The sequence below is a fragment of the Piliocolobus tephrosceles genome, chromosome 2 (genome assembly GCF_002776525.5).
Source record: "Piliocolobus tephrosceles isolate RC106 chromosome 2, ASM277652v3, whole genome shotgun sequence".
Classification (NCBI taxonomy): Eukaryota; Metazoa; Chordata; class Mammalia; order Primates; family Cercopithecidae; genus Piliocolobus; species Piliocolobus tephrosceles.
In genome coordinates this window covers 141,950,344-141,973,201 of record NC_045435.1, presented here as the reverse complement: position 1 = coordinate 141,973,201, position 22,858 = coordinate 141,950,344, and the positions used below count along the sequence as shown (strand labels likewise).

Sequence of the window (22,858 nt, the reverse complement as noted above, 5' to 3'; positions counted from 1 at the left end):
TATACTATATAGGAAATTAAAAATATAATACAATTTTATTAATTATAAGCATAGTCTATTTTTTGTTTCCTTTGAATCTTGCAACTAACAGATTTTTCTCTTTTGCCAATAAAGGAAAACAAAAATATTTCACTCTAAAATATACTTCAGTGACATATTTCAAGAGGGCTATTCAGAGGGCCTACGGACAGGAATAGCCCTGAAAAGCTGCCTTTTGTGGAAGAAATTTGCATCTGTAGAGAAAAATCCACATTAGTGAGATAAATACCCAGACTTTCTCTGAGGCCCCCTCCTTATCCAGATCTAGAAAAGATGTACTCAGCCACAAACTACCATCTCTTTTCTTCCGAGAGCTGCTGTCTGTGAGGTTTCATGTAAATAACAAGCCCACCTTTGCCCCGTGCCTTTGTTTCTCCTTCCTATAACCATCTTGCCGCACTCCAAGCCCACGTTTTTTCTATAATCTCAAGACGTTATAAAGGCATTAACCACCTGGCCCTTTCTTGGCGTTTTCACGTTTTGCATTGCTTCCAAGCACACGTGTGTGCAATAATAAATTTTGTTTGGCTTTTCTCCTAATAGTGGGCCGTTTGTCAGTTGATTTTCAGTGAACCTTCAGAAGGCGAAGGGGAAGTTTCCCCTTGGTTTCTGCACTTTTGCTGTATTGAGCAGGATAACCAAAACCACACTGCTTCTCTGGATGTCACATCAAGGGAACCCAGGATCTGACATGCCAGCTGTAGGGTAAGAATATCTTCCCAGTCAGATTCCCAGGTGTCTGTCACGAATCCTGTCGAGAGGTCGGTAAACATCATGGATTATATCTTTTTCCTTTTTCAAATTAAGATTAATGGGAGAAAAGCATTTACAGTAGTCTTAGATGAAGCAGCTCTGGTTTATTTTTTAGTATAAATATTCATATGTTTGGTCTTTGTGCTCTTAAAAGTAATGGCAAAACCCTCAATTACTCTTGCACCAACCTAATATCTCAAACTTCTCAAAGTTTAAGAGTGACTCTAGGACACCCTCTTCCATTTGCTATGCCTCTCCTTTTGCCACCTTCAGTCTCCCATCTAGCTTCCTTAAGTCATTGATATGTTCCCCTTCAAGACCATAATTCCTCCATTTGATGGTCACTGGATGAAAAACTGCAGAAAGAAAATAAGAGAGTTTCGGTTACCACATAAACAGATCTAAAAGATATGCTAGTGACTCTGGGACCCCTTGAGGAAAAAAGCCAAGGTGCCAGTGACCCCTTTTTGGGCTGCCTTTCTTTCTCATGGAGTCCGAAGAGTTATGAGTTGATTTAGCCCCTTTTGTTAATGGACATTGCCCTGAAATCAACCTCCCAGTTAAGAAACTGAAACTAATTTTAAAAGCCACCTATTCAACTAAATCTATCTCCAAAGTACATATTTATGGCATTTCACTGGCTATTTAAAAGCTCTTCGTGAAAGAAATTTGTATCTATAAAGAAAACCTCCATTTGCAAGGGCACATTCCTCTCTGCATCTAAACCATGAGAAACTTTTACAATGAGAAAGGCAAGTTTACATAACAAACCTTACTTTTATTTCAGGTACTTTTCGTGGCTATCTTTCCTTATCTGTGCATTTATCTAAGCCCCTCTTTGTCTTGGCAGATAATTATGTTTAGATCTATGTTTTGTGCCTTTGAGATATAAATTTTCTACCTTGTTCCACCTAAGAGTCATTCCTTTAGAAGTACAAATTTGGGATTGCCTAGCTATTTTCTTAGGGGAGTAAAATGAGTAATCAGAAGATTGATGGTCTGAATTGGGGAAAGCAAAACTATTTGGAAGCTGGCAAATGAAGAATCTTAATGAAAGCTATAAGATCTGCTTCTGTCTTTGCGTCTGTCTATATGTCAATGTGTATTATGAGTATGTGATATTGCTATGTGATCTGAGATAATCTTTGGAAAGTAAAGCTAGTTTAAAAACTGTTGGTAAAATAAAATAGGCAGTCTTCAGAATTGTCAGTACTAAATATAGTTTAGACATTTTTGCCTGGATCTACTTTCAGATGGGTATATGCTGTCTCTGCTACATGCTTTAACATCATACGACTGCTGCTTTTATAATATTTTTTGTACTTGCTTGATTTGTCTGTATGCTAAAGCAATAAGGGCTGGCTTCTGGGCTCACCTGAAGCTTTGCACACATCTTACTGTGAAGTTATGTTTTTGGTTTTTGGTCTCTGGATTCTGGGGTGTGGGTAGGTGGCCATAAGAAGACCTGGGGACATATATGTGCCTGCAGCACCTGGGCTACCAGTTACCATCTTCAGAGCTCTGTCCTCTGTCCTGGGTTCTACATCTGATATATAAATCTAGGACCCACATAGGTGCTATCCTTCATAGCCTCTTTGGTGCCACATGGTACATGGGACTTAGGACAACTGGGGAAGTCATGGGGAAGTGTGGTATCTGTGTTACAGTTTCAAAATTCTTTTTTAGTAATTTTAAATCTTAAAGTCATATTGTTTTAGTCCATTTTCATGCTGCTGATAAAGAGATACCTGAGACTGGGTAATTTATAGAGGAAAAAGGGTTTAATGGACTTACAGTTCCATGTGGCTAGAGAGGCCTCACAATCATGGCAGAAAGCAAGGAGAAGCAAGTCACATCTTACATGGATGGCAACAGGCAAAGACAGAGACTTGTGCAGAGGAACTCCTCTTTTGAAACCATCAGATCTCATGAGACGTATTCACTATCACAAGAATAGCACAGGAAAGACCTACCCCCATAATTCTATTACCTGCCATTGGGTTTCTCCCACAACATGTGGGAATTCAAGATGAGATTTGGGTGGGGACACAGCCAAACCACATAATATGCTTGATTAAGTAATAGATAATTATAAAATGTCCAAGTTATTTCTAAGTAAGTTAAAATATGAAAACATTAATTATTAAACATAAGTTTATTTAATTTTACATCTTATTTTGATATGGTATAGAAACAATATAATTAGAGGTGTTAATAAACAAAAAATTGAGAAAGCATATCTTTCTAAAAATTATAAAATGGCTTTCATCTGTAAATACTGATATAAAACAGTCCAAAATCACTCATTTCCTAGGTTTCCCTAGAAATTAGCATTATTGAGTTAAGATTAAATATATAAAATTATATATGAGAATATATATTTAAAACTAATGAAATAAGAAATAATTCCATATGCAAAGTGTACGAGAAAAATAAGGTATGTTTTTGGTGAGGAAAGTTACAAAGGGATGAAGATTGTGTTTATTGAGAACAAAATAATTTTGTCTAATTTATAGGCTATTTAAAGATTGTTTAAAGATTTACAGGTTATTTAAAGATTCTGCAGGACAACATGATATTGATAAAACTAAATACGAGTTTCTGACAGGCCCAGGAACCTCAAGAGATTTTGGGGGTCTTCAGCTAAAGAGGAGTTCACCCTTGTCTCTTTTTTTTTTTTTTTTTCTTTTTTTGAGTCAAGGTCTTGCTCTGTTATTCAAGCTGGAATGCAGTGGCATAATCACAACTCACTGAAGCCTTGGCTTGTGCGCTCAAGTGGTCCTCCCACCTCAACTTTCTGAGTAGCTGGGACTACAGGTGTGTGTCACCACACCTCGCTATGTTTAATTTTTTTTGTAGAGGCAAGGTCTTGCTATGTTGCCCAGACTGAGTTCACCTGTTTCATAAAGGTATTATAGACACAGTATTTGGCTTTGCTTGTGAGCCTCAAGAGATTTTTAGAAGTTAAATCCAAAATTCCTTATTAAAAAATTCCAGCAAAGCCAACTTAAAAAGAGCCTGTAGACCAATCACTGTTCTTTCTATACTTTATGCAAATAGGCCAAGTGTAATAAGACTAAACTTATTTTGTAAATAAATTGGTCTTACTATGATTTCTCCTTGTTAGAAATGGGGTACTGGAGAGAGGAAAACTATGTTTCAGAAGGAAACCTATAGTACCTCTGTGATTAGGTTCTGGATCTTTTTTTTTTTTTTTTTTTTTTTTTTTTTTGAGATTGTATTATTTACCTGCAATCTAAACTAAATCCTAAATTTCTAGTTTCCTCAAATATATGACTGTGACTCTGCAGACTAACATTTCCAATTTTTCTTTCTCTCTTCTAACTTAGAATCACTAGAAATTAAAACTGCCTTCTTTAAAGCCCTGCAAATGGAAACTAGACAACATGATACAAACTTCAGAAGAAATTACTACAGCTATCTATCTTTTTCTATTTTCTTTCTTTCTTTCTTTCTTTTTTTTTTTTTTTTTTTTTGTGAGATGGAATTTTGCCCTTGTTGCTCAGGCTGGAGTGCAATGGCACTATCTCAGCTTACCACAACCTCCACCTCCCAGGTTCAAGCGATTCTCCTGCCTCAGCCTCCCAGAGTAGCTGGAATCACAGGCATGCACCACCACGCCTGGCTAATTTTGTATTTTTTTGTAGAAACGGGGTTTCTCCATGTTGGTCAGGCTGGTCTCAAACTCCCGACCTCAAGCGATCCACCTGCCTCAGCTTCCCAAAGTGCTGGGATTACAGGCATGCGCTACTGTGCCCAGCCCTATCTGTCTGTCTGTCTGTCTGCCTGTCTCTCTTTCTCTCTCTTTCTTTTTCTCTCTCTCATCTATCTTCAGCTTTCATGCCTGTTGATGTATGGACTACTCAGAGGGTTCACTAGAACATATGATTTGAACTACAATCTACAAATTCTGTCCAATTGCCACGCCTGCCCAATCCAACTGAAGGTGTTATAGAGATTAGAGAAAAACTAGTTTATAGACTACTCTAGATATTAACCTTAGTTTTTCCTTTGTTTCCATAGACATGCATCTTACTAACAGACATCTTACTTACAAACATTTTACTTACAAACATCTGTCTGCCTGCATCATATATAGAGACTTGGCTTTGAGATCCCATCTGCAATGCTGCCTCCTAGAATGGGGCACAACTGTTTAACTGAACCAACTTATAAGAGACTGATGCAACAAGATATCGGCTGCGTGGTCTAATGTATGCTTTTCCCCCTTCCCCTTTGCCAATCTCTTATTTCACAACCTCTGACCCAAATCTCTTCATAGCTAACAACCCCACTTTAATATGTGAAACTTTCTAAACACAAAGTTTCAAATGGGGGACTAAAGAAAACCAAAAATGTTTTGCACCAAAATATACTTCTTGAACATATTTTGAGATGGTTATTCAGAGGGCATGCAGACAGGAATAGCCCTGAAAAGCTGCCTTTTGTGGAGATTTGCATCTATAGAGAAAAAACCACATTAGTGAAATAATAAATCCAGGCTTTCTCTGCGGTCCTCTCCCTTATCCAGATCTAGAAAAGATTAACTCAGCCACAGGATACCATTTATTCTTTCTGAGAGTTGCTACTTGGGAGGTTTCATCTATGTAATAAGATTGCCTTTGCCCCACACTTTTGTTTCTCTCTCCTTCCCATTACCTGTCTTGGCATGCTCTAAACTCCTAACCTCATGGCATGAAAGCATCACCCAGCTGGCCCTTTCTTTGAGATTTTACATTTTTTATGACTTCCGTGCACATGTGTGTGCATTAATAAATTTTGTTTGGCTTTTCTTCTATTAATCTGCCTTTTGCTAGTTGATTTTCAGTGAACCTGTAGGGGGCAAGCAAAGGGGAAGTATTCCCTTGGCCCCTATAGCAATCACACTCTTCTTAGCAGACAACTGCATGAGCACCCTTAGAGATATCCAAACATGATCATAAAAGCACCAGTAAGAGGGGAAAATAAAGTCATTTTGCCATTGGCATTTGCAAATCAAAAATGTTATTAAAGACAATAAATTTTTTTTCATGATAGCCTTTATATTTTCAACAGTAATCCTTTGTTTTTAAGGAGATGACTTTGTTTTGATTTTGTATTTTATCATTTTTATTGTTGTTTTATGTTGTTGTTACTGTTTGTATTATTGCTTTTGAAGATTCTGAATCCTATATTAATTATTTGGGTAGAATTTATCATCAAAAGCTAATTGCTCTTATTAGAAATGCACTGTTGTATTTTGCTCTGGGAAGGAATGCTTTAATAAGGCTCAGGAAATTTTTGAAGATTTCAGCCACTCAGAATGTGTTGTCATGTTTGTGACCTCCTCTGACAGAATTAAAACCTTTATACAGACAAAAGAAATAGAAATATGCCTCTCTTCTTGAATAATTTGCATTTTAATTAACAAATAATTTTTTTCTGATTATAAAAATAATGCAACTTAATTTGTTACAGAAACTGAAAAACAGAGAACAACACACACATACAAAGTAAAAATCCTCTAAAATAGTACTGCCCAGAAAGAACCGCTGTTAATATTTTGGTATACATCTGGTGAGTGTCAAACACAATTATTTAGAACACTAATATTCTGTTATTACACACTTTTTAGTGGTTGCAAGTAATTTAAAAATATAAATGGGTCAACTTTCTTTAAGCAGTTTCTATTTTTGTAGATTATCTTGTTTTAGTTTATTTTTTCAGACTTACCCAAGAATGGACTTGTTTTAGCTTTTATAAATGCTTTCATATAAAAATATGAATGTTTACAGCTTTTAAGGTCTAACATTTTCTTAGAATACATTCTTAGAAGTGCAAATGTTGGGTCAAAGAGTATATGGATGCTTTTATTCTTTGATACATGTTGAGTAACTATGTTACAGAAAATGTGTAACATTTTGCACACTCACTTGCAACATTTAAGAAAGCACATTTTCTAATACCTTCCATAATCCTGAGTATTGTTGTTAAAAAAAGAGTGAGAGAGAAAGAGAAACTTGCAGTTAGATAGACAAATAATGAAGTTATTAGGATGGGCAGAGTTTTCATAAGTGTATTTGGGAAATGCATTTTTCTTTTAGTCCTTTGCCCCTTTTCTGTTGTGTTTAATGTTTTCTTACTGTTTGATTTTTTTTTTTTTTTTTTTTTTTAGCTATTAAGAGTAGTAACTCTTGTATACCGTTGGTGGGAATGCAGATTTCCAATAGCCATTATGAAAAACAGTGTGGAGGTTTCTAGACAAATGAAAAACAGAACTACCATATGACCTAGTAGTCCCTCTTGTAGGTGTGTACCCAAACAAAATGAAATCACCACCTCATAAAGATATCTGCACTACCATGTTGATTGCAACATTATTGGCAATAGCTAAAATATAAACACAACCTAAGTGTACATCAGTAGACGAATGGATGAAGAAACAATGGTATGTATATATGATGGAATATTATTCAACTCTAAAAAGAATGAGATTTTGCCATTTGCCACAATGTGATGAACCTGAAGGACTTTATGCTAAGTGAAATAGGCCAGACTGAGGGACAAATATTACATGATGTCACTCATCTGCGGAATCTAAACAATGAAAATTCAAATATACAGAGACAGAGAACAAAACAGTGATTACTATGGGTGGGGAAGAAATGGGGAGATGTAGGTCAAGAGGACACAAAGTAGCAGATATTTAGGATGAGCACATCTAGAGATCTAATATGCAGCATGACTGTAGTTCATAAAATTGTACTGTATTTGGAATTTATGCTAAATGAATAGATTTTAGCTGCTCTTGCCATAAAAACAAACAAAAATAGGTAACGTTTTGATGTTACCTATTTTCTTCCTGTGTATCCCATAGCATCATGTTATATATCTTAAATATATTAATACAATTGATTTTTAAAGAAAGAATAGTTACTGTCATATATATTACAAACACAGTTTCCACTTTATTTTTGTTTTATTTGCCTATTGCCTATATGTAGCTTATATTTTTTCTTTACTTTTTTTTTTTTTTTTTTGAGACAGAGTTTCGCTCCGTCACCCAGGCTACAGTGCAATGGCCTGATCTCGGCTTACTGCAATCTCTGCCTCCCAGGTTCAAGCGATTCTCCTGCCTCGGCCTCCCGAGTAGCTGGGACTACAGGCATGTGCCACCATGCCTGGCTAATTTTTTTGTTTTTAGTAGAGAAGGGGTTTCACCACATCCGTCAGGCTGGTCTTGAATTCCTGACCTCAAGTGATCTACCTGCCTTGCCCTCCCAAAGTATTGGGATTAGAGGCGTGAACCACCGTGCCAGGCCTATTTTTTCTTTAACATGATGCATCCATTTTTTTCTTTATTATTTCTTCTTTGCCTTTGAGTTTGAATATTTTTGTTTTACCTGAGGCCAGAGTTTTCTCTTGGAAATTCTGGGCCTGAGCCAATAAAGAGGGTAGCATATTTGGCTTGTGAAAGTAGATGAGTAGAGACACTGCATTGACCTTTCATATTTCATAACCTGTCTCCAAAGGGGTTACGTTGCATCTCCAGACTTTGACAGAGTGTTAAAAAAAATCAGTGTCTCATAGTTTTTCATTAAGCTATTTTAATAGTCCTTAATGTTTTTGCCAAGAATTTCATGCCAAATCTCAAAAATGTAGGATAATCATGTGTTGGAGAGAATGTATACTTTGCAGTCAGATAAACATACCTGAGCTGGAATTCCAGTTATTCTACTTACTAGTTGGTGATCGTGGGTAATTTATGGAAATTTGCAGTCACAGTTTCTTTCTCTGAGAAAGGGGATTGATAATACTTGCTTCATCAGGTAATCATGATGTATTAGCATGCATTTTTCTTCTTCCTTTCTCTTTTCTTTCTTTCCTTCCTCTTCTCTGCCTTCCCTCTTGCCCCACCTTCTCTCTGTATTTCTGTTGCATTAGTAAATGAGTGACTAATACTTGAGTCTTAGAGGTTTCTATCTGAAATTCTTTTCAGTGCATCCAAGATTATATTTCTCTGATTTTTCAGAACTAACGTATTACCTTTCTGTTATACTCATTGAAGTAAATAAGTTGGCATTTTATTTCTGTCATTTTGGTTTATTCATACTCCAAAGATCTTTGTTTATCTGCAAATGTGAGGCTTTTTTGGGCATTCACTCTTCACATAATTTATAAAAACATTAAATACAGAACCCATCAGTATCCTGGAGAGATTCTGCTTAGATATTGTCTTTTGTCCAGGTCAATTATTATTTTTCTGGAACTAAGTAAGCAGAGAGTATTAGAGACTCTTTCCGGGGTGTTTCCTCAACTCACAAATGATTTTTAAACTGCTTTCTTGCCCTACAGTGAGGGTCCCCAAGCAGCCATATTTGCACTGTGTGATTCCTTCCCTCCTGGCCATTGCCAATTAGACCAGAATGGGTTGATCAGATGGTATCTTCTGGAATGAATGAACTGCAACTAAGGATTTTTAACTTTCTTTAGTTTGGTCTTTCAAATGGAGGCAAAGTAAACCTAGGGTTGGGAAGTAGCCATCATGCTTATTCATGTAGCCTGAGAAACAGTAGGATGGGACTGCTAGGAGATGAAACATGCTAAAATAAGGGGCTCAGTCTTCTGGAGGCTTCTGAGGCCTCAATTCTGGTTTCTTTTGGAGGCCAGATTACATTTCTGCATTTGGAGTTCATGAGCTATCCCTTCATCATTGTGATACATTCTCATTTTTCTTAATGTAGCTTTAATTAGCTTCCCTCACATATAGTTGAAGAGACCTTTACCTTTTTTCTTTTAGCTCAAATATGTAATATTTGGTAAGCCTTTATCTGTCTCCTATTAGCTCTCCATATTTTATTTCTAGAAAATACTCCCAAATGGAACTTTTCTTTCTCCCATTTGCCACAAACCACTCTTTCCATTTACAATGATTCTATAAAACAAAACAGAGCCATTTGTACATAAGAAAGAATATATCCAATTTGGGTTTGACTCCCAAGAACATTAATCTTAATATTAATCTTTTGATTAATTAATGTTTAAAATTAATCTTTTGACATTCTATTTAAATATAGTTGAATAAAACTATTTTTGTATCTACTTTTAAAAAAGGATAGGAAGGAAGGCAAAATCTTGGAGCTTGATTATATTTGGTTCTTCTTGTACAGCTTCCTGTTCATGTTTTCTAAGCCCATTTTGCACACCTGTGCTTTTCATAACCATAGAAACTATACTTTGATTTACATTGTCTGATTCTTGCCAAGTATCGGCTCTGTTCTCTGAGAATTGTCAGTCCTATTTTGAAGCATCCTATAACTTTGCTGCTGTGATCACAGCTTTTTAGATTAATGGACTCTTGACTCAAACTGGATGTATTTGGATTCTCTCTCAGAGGGATTTAATGTAAGATAGGGATGTTTGTTAGTTGGAGTTGGGTGTTAAAGCTGAAAGGTCATATCAAACTGGGGCTCTGTACCTAGGGCAGCTGTGATCCACTAGCATCTTGGAGCTAGGAATGCCTGTATTCATAGAAAGACTATTTTAAAAGACTCTACATAGAGAAGCTGAGATGAGCTATGCTGTATGATAAAGAATTTTTCTGGTTTTTGTCTCAGCTTCCTGATGCAGAGCTTCTAAAGCTCTTGGAATTTCCCGAGTGATAGAGGTGTTCAGTCCTTTGGTTCACACCTGAGTTTATGCTAATGAAATGACTCAAGATCAGTCCTCCACTTCAGATGGGGGTTGGGTACCAGAAAGACCAACAACGTGATTAAAAGGTGACTACTTTGAGGCAGTCTGACCTCTGGGGAGGGGAGAAAGGCTGGGGATTGAGCTGAATCACATGGTCAATAATTTAATCAATCATGCCTACATACTGAAACCCCAATTAAAACTCCGGACACCAAGGCTTAGGAGAGGTTCCTGACAAATGAACACATCAATGTACTGGGAGGTTGACCTGTTCTGTCCGAGGGAAGAGAACATGAACGCTCTGTGTTGGGGACCCTCCCAGGCCTTGCCCTATGTGTCTCTTCATTTGGCTGGTCCTTATCTGTATCCTTTATAATAATAAAATTTTAATCATAAGTAGAGCACTTTCCTAAGATCTGTGACTTGGTCTAGAAAATTATCAAACCTGAGGGGTTTGTGAGAACCCCCAAATTTGTAGTCAGTCAAAGTGCAGGTGGCCTGGGGAACCCTGATGTTCAGCTGGAGTCTCAAGTGAGAGTAATCTTGTGGAGGACTGAGCCCTTAACTTGTGGGGTCTTTGCTAAGTCCTGGTAGTCAGTGACAGAATAAAAATTGCAGCATACCAATTGGTGCCATATAAACTATAATATAGGTCTAGAGAATCCGAAAGAGAAATTTCAAGTTCTAATGTTCCCACTTCAGTGTAGAAATTAACTTCACAATAAAACTCTTCAAATAAATATTTTTGAGGAAAACATGATTTTCCTACTATACTATCTTATAAAGCTTCAGTCATGGCAATAAGAGTTTACAGGTCTCTAATTTTTCTCCAAATCATATTTTGACCTTAAAGTGTTAGTGGTTGTTTGTCCAAGCCCAAATTAGTCACACTGTTAGAACATGAGGGCAGGAATGGACCCACAGGATCATCTGGCTAATTCCTTATGTTTTCACAAACGAGAAATCTAAGGAATAGAGAAGTGAGACACCTGGCATAGGATCATATTAATAATTACTGGTAAAAGCTGGATTCAGATTATCTTTCTTATTTTCTAATTCACCAAATATAATTTCACCTTCGGCACCATCTGTTTACTAAAGCCTTAGTTATTTTTTTCAGTGTTATAAATGAAAGTGAACTTTGCTGTCATAAATTTTTTATAGAAAAGGATGTGGCTGTGAGTTGACACTGAATCTCACCAGAGAAGCTGCTTCCCATGTAAGGCTGCTTCACCAGTGTCTGCCTTTGAGGCCTGGTGTTCAAGTAAAATCTTAACTGCTTTCAATAAATGAATTCTTAATATAAATTGAACTCACTTCTTTTCCATGACTTTACTTTTTTGGTTGACTTTATTTCTTGGTGAATCTTTGCAAACATTCATTTTCCGTGAGTGAAGATATCTATTTTGCTCTTTTTTTCTGCCGTCTGTGGATATCCTGAAGGAGGAGTTTTTTTTTTTTTTTTTTTTTTTTTTTTTTTTTTTTGGTATAAGGCACTGAGGTATACTTTACATACAGTAAAATTCACTCTTTTAGATGTATGGCTCATTGAATTTTGACACACATATACAGTTTTGTAATGTCACATCAATCAAGTTATAGAATAGTTCCATTAACCATAAAAGTTCCCTTGTGTCCTTTGTAGTGTATACTACCCTCCTACCCCAATTTTCAGATTAAAAAAAAAAAAAACAGAGACTTTATTCCAAAATTACCAAAGGAATGTCTGAGGACATAGTTCAGAAATCAAGAAATATCTAGGATGTTCATTATTATTTCTATTTTTAATTTCTTTAATAACTTTGAACACGTTTAGTTTATAAACTGAAATAGTTGTATCATGCCTAATCTTTAGGTTGTGAAGTTTTCCCTTTTTTTGGTATGCTGTCTCTTCCTCATGGTGATTCATTTCCCTGTGTGATTTGCAATTTTCTATTGTGAGCTCATCTTTTCCCTGTTGTTTCTATTGTGTTGCCAGTGTCTGAGTCACCAGTGATCTGAAAGCACCCTTTGAAAGTGATATTATTTACTTCTGTCAGTGCTCTAGATGTTTCAGCAGTTTCAGATCAGTTTTTTTATGTTAATTTCTTGGCTTAAAATTTCTGCCCCATGAAGGAAGTGTAACTTTGATTCTACATCCCCATGTAGGGCAAGTATGGGTTTCTAAATTGCTCTCAGAAAAATTGCTTTCTGTTTTCCCATCCTGAAGGCAAGTTTCCTTGACACTTTGCCTCCATGAGGACTGAGTCTTTCTAGTTTCTCTTTCATGAATTGGCTGTTTGGATCTAGTTTCTGGCTCTCTGCAGGAGTCCTGGTTCTAACATCACTTTCCCCACCCTGAGCCCAATTCAGCCAAGGTACTAACATTCAAGCTCTCATCCTCCAGATCCTACATTTGGGTCCAATATCACTCTGCACTGTCAGAGCATCGGATAAAGCTAACACTTTTAAGCCATGTCTAGAACCTTTGTCTTAGTAGTTGATAATGGGAAGTTGGTCCGTATCGGCTCATTCTAACATGTATTTAGATGTGTCCTTGATAATTTTTCTTCAGGGAATCTTATTTTCTAAATAGTTTTTGCCAATTTTTAAAACATTTTACTGTTTCTTTCATATATATTTGATTGCCAATATAAAATAATCTGCTGTTTTTACCTGTTTTTAACTTGTCTCTGTGGATTGGAATACAATTCTGGCTGGTTAGTTATCAGTTATAGACAGTTTTAATTTCTTCACATTTTCATTTAGATTAAAAGGGGTTAGGTCTAATATTGGGCTCCTTCATTTTATCTTGCATTTTAGAAATTGCAGAGTATCTATTTGCCAGAGATTCTTTTTTGATCTTTGCTTTTATTTGTTGCTTTGCCTCCTGCCTGCCTATGCAGGCAGTGAAATGTATTAATTTTAGACTAATATTACTGCAGTGAAATGTATTCCTCAAAGATTAGTGCTGAAGTTCATTTGTATATTGTCATTACTTAATCTTCAGCATGGTCTGTGTGCTCTCTGATTTAGAGCAGTCCACATTCTATTGTTACATCTTACGTGATGCTTGCAAATGCTTTTATGCTTTCATTATATTAGAGATTGCAGACTTTTAAAAAATCTACCTCTTAGTGTTCCCATAAGATTGTCACACTGTAGAATGGAATTCACTTTTTTGTTTAATTTTAGCTGTCAGTCAAGAACCAGGCAATTGACACATTACTGAAAGAGAATTAGAACAACCTGCCTGGAGTTAAAGTCCCTTAGTTAACGGGTAAGTCACCAACACACAGTTTTTTAATAGGCAGAATTGCAAGTCACACTGCAGACCATTTATATTTCTCTCCTGTATTGTATCCATATTTCACGTAAAATATGAAGCTAAGTTGGCAGAGATTTGTGTATCCACACTGAAGGTCCATGTTTGGCAAAAGACTATATTGATAGCATGCATGGTTTAATTGATGCCGCGGAATAGCCCTTTATAGTTGGTAGTCTTATTCTAGGGCTGGTTTTTCTCTTTACACAAGGTGGGACCATGCTTTCCAAATAAAACTCAGGATTCACTGACTTATCGAATTGTAGTTTTGAGAACCACGCTCAAACATCGTCAAAAAATTCTAGGGAGTATACCTTTTAAAATGATCTGTTGTGTTCTTTTCACTTTCCATTCTCTTTTGGTGCATGCTGCTGCTACTGTTTGCTGTTAAATGGTTGCTGGTTTCACTTCTAATGCTAGTCGTTCACCAGATGGGTGCAGGTGTGAGTTAACAAAGGTAAAAGCTAGGTCATTTGAGAAAAATATGACTTTTCTGAAAACTAAATTATAGAGAAACTACCAGGTATAAAAACAGAGATAAACTATACATTATAAAACTCATTTTAATAAAAACATATTATGATAAAAAGATAATTAATTCCAGTCTGTTTGATTCTAGAGTCTATTTTCTTAATTATATTGTTAAGCAACAAAGTGGGGAAGGAAGCAAACTTAAGTTGAACTTTCTTAGCCTCAGTTTCATTTTCTATGAAATAATGATAGTAATACCTCATTGATTGCTATGGGGATTAAATTAGATAATGTATGTAAAACGCAAAAGACAATCTATAAATGTTTACTTTTCTCCTGCCATCCGTCTAGCCCAAGCTTGCACTAGAGGTGATTAGGTAGTTAGATTTCAAATAACTGAGTTGTGATGTCAGCAAAATCAAAATTAAGCAGACTGAATTTCCAGATGTGTCCAAATGTCAATGAAGTCAATATTTAAGCAGAGATCTATTGGACTGTGCTGTAACTCTATAAGCCTTGAATAATTGAGAATTGACCATAAACTGAGAATTGTATTATGTTCTGCATTATGACCTTGCATTAACAGAGACTGAACAATTGAAGGTTTGGAGGTAAGTGAAAAAGCCGGATGCCTGTAATATTTCAGGAGGAAATGCAACAATTTAACAAGCAACACAAGTACTGGTATTAATTGAGAAAGGTCTCATTGATCTCTCTGGAAAATTTCTCCCTTCAAATGCCACTTGTCACTAGAGTGTGGATTCTCTAATGTATTTAGTGATCACTCAATTGTGTCCAGTACTTGCTCTCCATCCTGGTCTTACAATACAGGCTCTTCTACATTTTCAATTGTTCCAGGCTCTAGCCACATCTTAGTTATGTGCAACAATAGGCATTGTGGAATTGCTGCAAATCAAATTTCCCAGGTAATACCAAGTCTCATTTAACTTTCATATCCATCCATCACCAAACATTTATTAGAGAACCAAAAAGGGTGGAGTAGGGGAGCTGAGTGAATTTCTGAGTCTGCTGGAGTTGATAACTGTAAGTGTCATGGCCCCAGTATTACTAGCCATGGATAGAGATATTTTAAAAATCATCCCTGTAACCCTAGGTACTGATTATCTATTGCTACAGAGCAAGTCACCTTGAAACATATGGCTTAGAATAACAACTTATTATTATATCTCACAGTTCTGTGGCTTAACTGGTCTCAGCTTGGCATCTCTCTTGTAATTGAAGTCAAATAGAGGCTAGGGCTACATTCGTCTAAAGGTTCAATTGAGTTGGAATGTCGCATGGCTGGCAGTTGATGATGACTATTTCCTAGGGGCTCTGCTGGGGCTACATGCCTGAATACCTACCCATAACCTTTTTATGTGGCTGAGACCTTTCATATGGCAACAGTCCTCAGAGACAGCATCCCAAGAGTGATACTTTTAAGAGGCTCAGGTAGAAATTGCAAGGTGTTTTTACAATCTGCTCTCAGAGGTTGGAGTGTCACTTCTGTCATATTCTACTGGTTCAATGAGCCACTAAAGCCAAGCCCAGAGTAAGGTAATAAGACTCCACTTCTTGATGAGGAAATGTGAAAGTCATACTGCAGAACAACATATTGGATAGGAGATACTATGGTGATTATCTTTGGAAGACACAATCGGCCACATCCAGTTTTTCTGTTTCAGATGCCATCGAACTCACCTGTATCCAGAATACTTCTGGGCTCTGGCTAGTTTAAATACTTTCTGCATTTATTGGTCAACTCAGAATAATTTATAATTAGTAAGATGTATAGAAGAAATCAGAAAGTAACAATTTTCATAACATATCATGATTCTTTCACAAATCAGACATTCTTGCATTCTTGGTGCCAGTGTTTTGCTCACTATGACATTCACAGTTCTGTATTCATGTGTACTTTGGCCACTGAAATCCTGTTGTCCTCTTCACCTCTGCTTTGACCTTTTTGTGTTTCAAATGCTTGACTTGCTCTTGATCCCTGGTACCCAAGACTTTCATCACCTCTGCTTTCAAAGTTTGGCCTCTAGGCCTTTGAACTACCTCTAATAATTGTTAGTTTAGGTTCCGTAGCTGCTGCCTTTACCTCTTGACTTATAGATAATTGATGTGAATGCAGAGGAAACCTGAAGGTTCGGCTTTCCTATCTTGACCCCACTTCTACCCAGTCCTTTTTAGGTTTTAATTGTATTAACTTGGTCCCATTGGTGTCTCCTTCCCATCAGGATGGAGGTGTATTTATGCCTAAAATCTGAATTTTTCCCCTTCACAGTGAAAAGCAAAGATTCCCTGCCACACGCCTTTTGCGTAAGAGCCCTAAGTCTTTGACATCTCCTGTATTATTAGGCTATTATTCTCTCTAAAGGCTATTTCTGTACTTGAATTCAGGAGGTATATTTGCTCTAGTCTCAGTCATTTAGTATGTTTTTGCAGGGATTCAGCAAAAGCCTCTTTTATTCATTTAACATATTGAAGGAAATACTTTTAAAAAGGAGATAGGGGAATACCCAAGAGTTTGAATACGTGTTTTAATGGACTGAAAATAACTGATACAAATGGAACATAATTGCATTAAATGATAAGAATCTTTAACCTGTATCGACCCCTCATGGGTCTCTAATTTTGGCAAGTGATGATAGCTAAAAAGCATTAGTAATTGGTAACTGGAGACTAGACTATTTTTCCTAGCAATTGAAAATTGTATCTTTTCTAATTTTGGAAAACTGGAAACATTTCAAGTTGTTGGGTAACAGTTTTCTTGACCTTATTTCAACTCCTAAATTCAATTTGAAAGTTTTTTATTGATCATTTATCATGTCTTAGGCCACTGTAGGTGTGTGTGACTATGCAGGGAAGGGACATCATTAATAGATCAACAGTCCTTGCCCTCAATGATTTTCAGCTCAATCGAAGAGATAACACACTCACCCAAATAGCCAGCATGCAATCCCTATGTGATGTTTGTGATTGAGAAGTGTATTTTTTGTTGTGTACTCTTTGATTTGTGCCTTGAAAAATAAGCTGTAATGTGCCAGGGGGTACTGGGGAGTTAAAAGGGCATTCTAAGCGGAAAATCCAGCTGGGATAAAAGTAATAGAGGCAGGTCCACACAGCATTTTAGGGAAATAATGATTAGATGAGTTTTGATAGGACAGATGATATAGTTGAGGAAGTAATGGGCTGTAAGATTACAGAGATAAGTTTGAGCCGTTTGGTGATGACTTTGAATGCTTAAATGAGAGCATCTGTATTATTTGGTAGGTCATAAGGGTACATTTCCCTACTAATTTATAGGCCATCTTTGCAATATACCATATGATACATGGATATCTCTGTTTCTGAGTTTTCTTTTCTATTTCATTGGTACATTTTTTTCCATTCGTACATCAACATCACACCATTTTAATTGCTAAAGATTAATAATGTCTTTATATGAACTTATTTTTTCATATAAGAGATGTTATCTTATTTCTTGAATATGGGATAAAATGTGCCTATAAAATTGTGGAAGGTTAGGGTTTTCTTTTGGTAGACATTAAAAAAATTAATTAAGTTTTTCTAGGTTTATTTGGAAATTCCGTTTTTCTTGAGCCAATTTTTGTGTTTTTGTGCTTTTCCAGAAAATTATCATTTTATCTAACTTTAAAAGTTATTGGTATATTCTTATATTCCTATGAATTATAGAATTGCTTGATTAGGGAAGTTGCATCTTCAGTTTTACTAGATAGTGACTTTTCAAGTCTTTGTACTAATCTGAGTAATTATCTTCAAGAATGTTATTTCCCCATCATATCTTTGATTCTATTTATATGGCACTATTTTTACTATTTGTTGGAGCCTCTCTCTCTGTCTTTGTGTCTGTCTCTGTTTCTCTCTCTCTATCCATACAGACACAGATATCTTTAAAATTCCTTAATTTCTGTGCTACATTCTGAGTGAATTCCTTAGACTGCCTTCCAATTTATTAATATTTTTCTCTTTGGGCTGGACTAGCACTTTATTTTGTCTATCTTTTTAAAAATTTTAATGTTTATAAGTTTAATTTTACTAATATGTATTTATCATTATCCGTTCTTTATTACTGACTGCTTTGGATTTAGACTTCTTATTTATTTTATGAGTGTTATTTCTTTATCTTGTTAAAGGTACTAAACTTTTTTGGCATAAATCCATAATCTGATTCATGGACTGTCTTTCTTAACTGTAATTTCATTTATGTGTCTTGGTTTTAAGGGTTTTCTGGCTTATCATGCATTGAAGATTGTCTCTTTCTCTGTATAATTTCTCCCTGTGTAGCAGTTTTGAGGTTGCACCCACCTACCTGCCGCTTGACCACCTGGCCTTTGATCCAGGACCATGTCTCATACTGGTGCTTCCTTGCACTTGTCCCTCAGTGATGATTGGGCTATTGCAGAATCAGTCACAGAGTCAGGGGATGGCATGGCTCAGCATCTTGTTGCAAGGTGGTGTGTGTGTCCATCTGCCTCACGCCTATGAGGTTCATGTAAGTAGCAGCTACAGGCAATGGTTGGCAGCATATATTCTTCCTCCTCTTAGGAGCAAAGGAGTCCAACTCCAGCTTCTTCTCAAGAGCCAAATTCCCAGAATCCTCTGCCTACTTATGTATGCAGAGGACCACAGGCCTTTTTGGGTTCTGCTCATTACTGAATATTTTGGTGCCCTTGATTCTTGGAGTTGCTTATCTCAATTTTAAATGCAGTCATGTTTTGATCTTCTTTTAAAAATGTTATTTATCATTGTTATATGTTCAAAACACACAAAGTCCTCAAAACATAAACTCAAGGATAACAAACTAATTTTAAAAACTAAAATCTTTCCAAAAATAATTTAAGGTTAACTTACATTTATTTATTTATTTTTGTAGAGACCTTGTCTCACTATGTTACCCAGGGTGAACTTGAACTCCTGGGCTCATGTGATCCTCCCATCTTGGCCTCCCAAAGTGCTGGGGCATGAGCCACTAACATTTATTTTGAATAGCAGATTTTCAGTCTTCCTTTCTTATTTGTCTTTCTGTGGTGATTAAGATGACTAGTATTATAGCTACTTATTCAGTTTTATCTTTGTGTTTTCTCTTTATGCTTATATTTGTGTTTGCTTCACTTGCCCACATAATATGATGTTGAATGGCACAAACATGTGATTTAGGCCCAAGAACCATTTCAACACTATGGTTCTAGTCCAAAGAAAATTGTTGCTGCTTTTATCAAGAAAAAAATTGTGAAGATTTTTGTAAATTTAAGGTAGCACTCAGTTCACTCTGAGAGCCATTGCTATTTGCATTTTGTTTTTGTTTTAGATTTTATAATGGGAAACTTGAATATTCAGTCTACAGTCCACATCACAACATATTCATGAGAATTAGATAAGGAAATGTACATTACAACACTGTAAATTTTAAAGCCACATAAGTTAATTATGATCTGTTTTATGCAAATTATTCTGTTTCAATGTATACATAAAGGCTATTTTAACAGATTTTGTTCTGTAGAGCAAAAGTTCTGTTTCCAAGTAATAGAAAAGTGTATGAATTATCCTCTTTTGCATTTTAATACTATCATTAAAGCTTAACTGACAATTGCTAATGTTTTATTAAACAATGAAGTAGGCAATCGTAAACTCAAAACTATGGGTACTCATAGTCTCAAAATTAATAGCCCTTAGCTTGGAAGGGCTGGATATTTCAACAGTTTTTGCAACAATACAATGGAAGTATGCTAGAACCATGAGGGACCTTAAGGTTGCTCACTGATCAACCAAATCAGTTTTGCTTTGATTAGGCCAATCCAACCAGTGATAATTTTTGTCAAAATTTAAATTGCTGGAATGGATCCAAAGGAATTTTGACCTTGATCTTAATACTATGGTTATTAAGATTCAGTATAACTCAGGTAGAACTTTCCAGAACCTAGTTAGAATACTGCTGTTCTTGGAGTCAGCATACAAGCATGTTTTTGGGTATTAAACCTACCATGTAATGAACTTCTGGGCACTTTCTTAGCTAAAACATTTTAGAAGGGACCTGTGATAGACCAACTTAATGAAAATATCTGCTCCTTAGAGCTCTCATTGCAGCAAAATCATGCTTTGTTATTAGATTTACCTTTTTTTGTATTGTACTTGAAGACAGATATGATTCCTATAAAATGCTTACATTTTTATGAACTGTTGCATAATTTCAGCCATGTATTAGAGGTTTGTTTGTACTGAGATTGAAAGCAGTCTTCAAATTTCTTTGTGTTCTCTTATGGTCATGTTTGTAGACTTTTGTAGAATGATTAAATAATGTCCTTTCCTGCTTTTTAGACTTGTGAAATTTTGGATATCTTTTACTAGTGAAAGGAATTCTGCAGTTTTCCATGACTTGTCTTGTTATTTAAATCCTCTATTCTCATACACTATAATGCCTGTGATGACATAATGTAATGACTGTGATGACAATTTTGCTTGCTACTTCATAGCTCAGAAAGTCTGCTTTATAGTATGTGTTCAGTGCCTCTTAGTTATTATCACTAATTGGGAGTGGATGGGAAGCAGTAGTCTAGAGAAATCGAACAGCAATTAGTTTTTATTTTTATTGCGGTAAAATATACATAATGCAAAATTTATCACTGTAACCATTTTTATGTGTTCAATTCACTGGCATTGAATACATTCATGATGTTGTGGCATCGTAACCACTATCCATTTCTAAAGTTTTTCATCATCCTCAATAGAAACTCTGTGCCCATTAAATAGTAACTCCCAATTCTCCTCTCCCCACAGCCACAGCTAACCTCTATTTTACATTCTGCCTCTATGAATTTGACTATTCTAGATATCACATACAAGTGGAACCACACAATATTTGTTTTTTTGGTGTGTGTCTACTTGCACTTAGCACAATGTTTTCAAGGTTCACCCAAATTGTAGCATGTATTAGAATTTCATTCCTTTTTAAGGCTGAATATTCTATTGTATATATACATATATATACACACATATATAAATACATATATACACACACAGACACACACACACACACACACATATACATGTACCACATTTGTTTATTCATTCATTTGTTGAAGGACACTTGGGTTGTTTCCACCTTTTGACTGTTGTGAATAATGCTGCGATGAACATTGTCTTACAAGTATCTGTCTGAGTCTCTACTTTCAATTCTTTTGGATATATATACAGAAGTGACATTATTGGATCACATGGTAGTTCTTTTTTTTCTTATTGAACCTAGCCTCCAGAGATAATTCTATGTTTAACTTTTTGAGGAACCCACAAATTGTTTTCCACAGTGGCTGCACCATTTTACATTCTCACTATCAATACACAATGGTTCCACTTTCTCCATATCCTCATCAACACTTGTTATTTTCTGGTGTGTGTATATTTTTTGTTTTTGATGGTAGTCATCCTAATGGATGTTAAGTGGTATCTCATTGTGTTATTATAATTTCCCTGATGACTAGTAATGTTGAGCATCTTCTCATGTGGCTATTGACTATTTGTATACCTTCTTTGGAGAAATATCTATTCAAGTTCTTTGACTTTTTCTGAGTTAGACAATTTGTTTTTAATAAATTATCTTGAATTTGGACTGTATGTTGGGATCTTTTTGTCTGTAGAATTATCTTGTTGACCAAATGACATAATACATATAGAAATAATGATGTTGAATTTAATTTAATGAATTAAATTTGTTACCTAAAATTTGAAAAAAATTTTGTTATTTGTTATTCAGTTCTGATAGAAAGCCTGGTTGTCAGATATGTTTCTGTTGTATTGATAATGGTTTAGAGACAATCAACTTAGATCAGCCAGTATCACTGCTTAGTGCAATTGGTATGTCCACAAATAATTGCACATATTAATCTTTGTCACTAGAATTATATCTTAAATATGGTAGAGAAAGTTGCCATGAAAAGAATTCTCTATTTAGACATAAAATTACCTACTAATTTATTTGTTGTAGATCTGGAATTTTATACATTAATTTTGTTCTCAATTGAACATGTCTATGATAAAATGTCCTTCTCTGATACAATAAGAATAACAGTAAGTATGCAGAGGCTTTGGACATAGAATCTCTGTTCCAGGCACTAATGAGATCTTCAAAAAAAGCATAATATTTAATTTTAGGTCTCACAGAATTTAAGAATTTCAGTTTGTGTTAGATTCTATGATCAGAGACTGAAAAAACTTCAGAAGATGATGACGGTGATAAGGAGATTGGGAGCCTGTGTCTTGAGCCTATAGGACATCTGAATCCACCTTGGGGGTCTTCTTGGTATCTGAGGAATGTGCCTCTTAGACATAATTGGTGAATATGGGAACCTGGTCTGAGACTAATATAGATTATGTTTAAATCGAGAGCAAGAGAACACTGTTTGCTCTGCTGGCAGGATACATCAACATCCTTGGCCTGCAGATGGCTTAAATGAAATTTTAAGCCAACATGTAAAATCCAGCATATTTCACATAAAAGCATATATTTTTTGGTTTCTTTTGAAACATCAGAAGATCTGGACACACTAGGTTTTTATTTCTTTACCCTTTAGATCT

The 22,858-nt window shown here is 35.7% G+C and overlaps 1 long non-coding RNA gene across 1 annotated transcript; it reads right to left on the bottom strand.

Moving 5' to 3' along the window:
* Positions 1-884: 884 nt before the first annotated feature.
* LOC113224793 lies at positions 885-15,507 on the bottom strand. Its single transcript, XR_003309403.1, has 8 exons — positions 15,453-15,507; positions 14,104-14,289; positions 13,596-13,692; positions 11,803-11,922; positions 5,180-5,274; positions 4,884-4,949; positions 2,587-2,648; positions 885-1,148 (listed from the first exon to the last, which is right to left on the bottom strand). It is a non-coding gene; the product is annotated as an uncharacterized LOC113224793 (long non-coding RNA).
* Between the last annotated feature and the right edge of the window lie 7,351 nt (positions 15,508-22,858).